At 41.6% G+C, this 4,001-nt stretch overlaps 1 pseudogene; it reads right to left on the bottom strand.

Annotated features, from left to right (window-relative positions):
- Nucleotides 1-869: 869 nt before the first annotated feature.
- On the bottom strand, nt 870-3,020 carry LOC121574541 (annotated as a pseudogene).
- Between the last annotated feature and the right edge of the window lie 981 nt (nt 3,021-4,001).

The following is a 4,001-nucleotide window of genomic DNA, read 5'->3' as shown; positions in this document are numbered from 1 at the left end:
ACCCTGTTTGTTTTGTGTTTAGTGTTTACGCGTGTGCGTAATTTTCCCTCGCCTCTTGGTGTATTTTGAGGTCTGGGTTTTTTCCTCGTAAACATTAGACTATTAAAGTCTGTTGGACTTCACCTCTGTGTCCTGCGCCTGACTCCTCCACCACATCCACATCGGTTCTAGTGACAGTCTCCTTAGCAATGTTCCAACATCTAGTGGAAAGCCTTCCCAGAAGAGAGAAGGCTGTTCTAGCAGCAAAAGGGAGACCAACTCCATATTAATGCCCATGATTTTGGAATGAGATGTTCAACAAGCAGTTGTCCATATACTTTTGTTCATGTAGTGTATTTGAACAATCTATGAATCTGGGTATTCCAGACATGACTCAGTTCCTAATTGGCAAGCTCTCAATAAGTGACTCACACCTGTCTCACCCACACTGCCCTATTTACATTTTAGTCATTTAGCAGATGCTTTTATCCAGAGCGACTTACAGGAGCAATTAGGGTTAAGTGTCCCGTGTAGCTCAGTTGGTAGAGCATGGCACTTGCAACGCCAGGGTTGTGGGTTCGTTTCCCACGGGGGGCCAGTATGAAAAAAGAAAAATTATGCACTCACTAACTGTAAGTCGCTCTGGATAAGAGCGTCTGCTAAATGACAAATGTAAGTGCCTTGCTCAAGGGCACATCGAATATTTTTTTACCTAGTCAGCTTAGGGATTCAAACCTGCAACCTTTCAGTTACTGGCCCAACGCTCTTAACCGCTAGGCTACCTGCCGCCCATTAACTATTGCTTGCTCTAGTGGTTATCCTCAACAGCTCAGGTAACTTGGGCACCTGGAACAGGCTTATACTAACGTCAACACTTGCTACAGTGGTCCCTAACAGTAAGCCAGGCCTGGAGTGCCACCCCAGTACCCGTGACCCCCTCTCTGGCCGGGCAGAGCCCAGCCGTTGTGTCTGTGAAGGGGTGGGTCTGCCTTGTTGTCTGAAGCCATAGTGAGGAGGACATGGAGGGACGTTATATCCTTTACCGGGCTTCTTCTGCGTGGGCACAGGAGGACGCCACAAAGGAGCAGCTGAGTAGATCACCTGGTATGTGTGATGATTTTGGGGGAAGGAAGGGGGAGGACGGGTTTCCCTGAGACCACTATCCTCATCTGAGGTGGAACCGGAGTGGTAGTCAGATGTCCCCCTCTCCACAGCGCTGGTCACCTTCTTAGTCACATCCTCATCACCAAAGAAACTGGCCACCGTGAAAGCATGGTTCTTCTCTCCATACCTGCAGCACACCTCCCCTGGGCAGGCCAAGGTCCTTGTACTGAACCCCACTCTCCTGGCAGGCCCGTAGCAGCTCTGGATCCTCCCTCTGCAACCTGTTCAGCCGAATACACCTGAAGGCCTGTCCTTTGCTGGGGTTGTCAGGGTACCGTGCGTATGGAACATTTTGGGGAACTTTTATTTAAGCTAATGAAACATGGGACCAACACTTCACATGTTACGTTTATATTTTTGTACAGTTTACATAAGTTTGCTTTCTGACCCTTCACCCTATTTGGCCACAAAATATGTTTATTGTCCCCCATGATCTGTCGCCATCCGTTAGTACGTTAGTCACATGTGATATCTCAGACAGCACTGGCCCGATTTTGATTAAACTTGAGTGAATTATGCGTCTTGCCATAGAGATCCGGTATTTACTAAATTACACTGAAGGCGGGAGCTTTAGTGATTAACTGAAATGTGTTAGTCACGCGATATTCGTGAGGGACGACATGTTTACTGTTGCCTTGTTTAACCTTTAATCTCTGTTGCAAGAGAGAACAGGAATGAATATGAACCTTGGAACAAAAACAATCAATAAGATGTAGAGACAGAGAATCATAATATGTAATTTAATGTACTGTATGTACCAGGTTTCTATGTGAGTGAAACTATTCTACCTACACCATGTTGTTTCCAGCTGACTCTTAGATTACATATTAACTGAAACACCAGGTGTACAGGTAGCACACGTCCAGAGCTCTGCCCAGTGATACTACCGTCTCAGAGCAGGGAGTGTTTATAACACAGGAAGAATGGCTCAGGGACTTTATCAGATTGGTCACCACTACTGAAAACTTCACTGGGGTGTTGTTGTTGTTTTTTTTACCTCATTTCCACACAGTTCTACAGTACATGCATTGGTACTTGCTCAACTAAATACAGGGACAAAACTGAGATGCACAAGATACATGATCAAATCTAATTGCAATCAATACTGGTTGTATTTTGTGGTTTTGTCTTGTTTATTTGCATTTAATTCATAGTTTTCACTATCTAATGTGTTAGATCATTCTAATCTTGTATTCTCAGTCGTTGAACCCAGAAACCCTTTTGATTGCAAAAGGCCCATAGAATTCACAAAACTAAGAGTAATAATAATAATTGTATATTTTATATATTATACAGATAATCTCAAAGACCCTTAAAAACAAAAAACTAAATGACATGTAGTTCTTGGGCTGGACAATAGTCTTTGGCAGAGTGTTAATCTGATAAAATCCCTATCTATGAAAAACAAAAATATACTGTAATTACTAAGGCAGGTAATACACACATTTCACAAAAAACACTAGAGAACCTGCTGGGAAAATGGGATAGTGATTGTGTGTGTTTAGTGTTGAACAGCTTGTTGATTCGATGAGAAGGAGCAGGGGCAGATTAGCTGTGTTGTAATTCTTTGGTGGAACAGATTTGTTCTGACTTGCCTCTAGATTCTGTACTGTAAACACTCCCATATCTGTATTGTGAACACGTTTTTTAATGAGGTTTGCAGTAGAAAATAATCACACTTCATATATTTTTTGTCACCCAGTGCATGTTTCAGACTTGTCTGATCAGACTCTAAAGTCATGGTAACTCAAAGGAAAGAGTCATTGTAATGTTTTGGGGAGATTATTCCTTGCATTAAGTGTTTGACTCTTGGATAACGCATACTCCTGACGAACACACGCAGTTTGTTTACCTTGGACAGTAGTGGAATTCCACATCACTTTGCAGTTTCATGTCAACACAACAGCCAGACATCATTATACTCCTACATACTCACATGACAGTGAGTCAATATTGCCTAGCCTATGTACTACACATTTTACAAGTGAGACAAAGAGGAGAGGGGAAATTATGTAATACTTCTCTCAGTAAAGCTTTCAGACAATCAGCTTAGACAACCTTATACAATCTTCCCCTCAAAAATTGATATTTTGCTCGGGGCTGTTAGCTCTTACTCCTCAAACACTTTGAATGAATGTAGCACTTTACAGTACATCTTGAATGTTGTTCACTTCCAGTAAGTAGTTCATTGGACGTCAGCTAGGGCATTCAGGAAAATATGCCGTCTCTTTAATGGCAGTAAACCAAACAGTGACGTAGCTCACTACTACTACCTGACACCTCAAAAGTGCATGACCCAACACCTGTATCTCTGACTAGTTACGATTATGATCCATAATGATAAGATATATAAAACTGGTGGCAGACATGGTATCAAAACCATGAGTCATTCATGGGTGTTTCTTTAGTGATCAGTATTTTTCCACTGTATTCATCACTACACAAGCATAGCATGCTACGGTAGAATCATTGGGTGTGTTGTAAACCTGAGATTTTTTTCTGTTAACACTGCCACCCTGAGCCTAGATTATGAATAACATAACTCTGAGCATCAATTGGTAAAGGTTTGAACATTTACCAACTAAACAAACACAATATATAGACGGGTGTGATTCTGTCATCTACAATCATCAGATTGAGTTTTTTATGTAAAACTACAGTAGGTTCTGGCTATCGATTAGATAACAGATGACATCAAACAAAATACATTTGTTAACTTATTATGTAGCTATAATGTTAGATTGGAACATATAGTTGAATCAGACAAGACAGGTTATGAATGATTTTTACATGGCCATTCGCATTATCCAAAACCTTGGCAGGGCTATTTGCACTGACTTTATCACAGTAGACAAGTG

Source organism: Coregonus clupeaformis, chromosome 9 (genome assembly GCF_020615455.1).
Source record: "Coregonus clupeaformis isolate EN_2021a chromosome 9, ASM2061545v1, whole genome shotgun sequence".
NCBI classification, from domain to species: Eukaryota; Metazoa; Chordata; class Actinopteri; order Salmoniformes; family Salmonidae; genus Coregonus; species Coregonus clupeaformis.
This window is presented reverse-complemented; position numbering and strand designations above follow the sequence as displayed.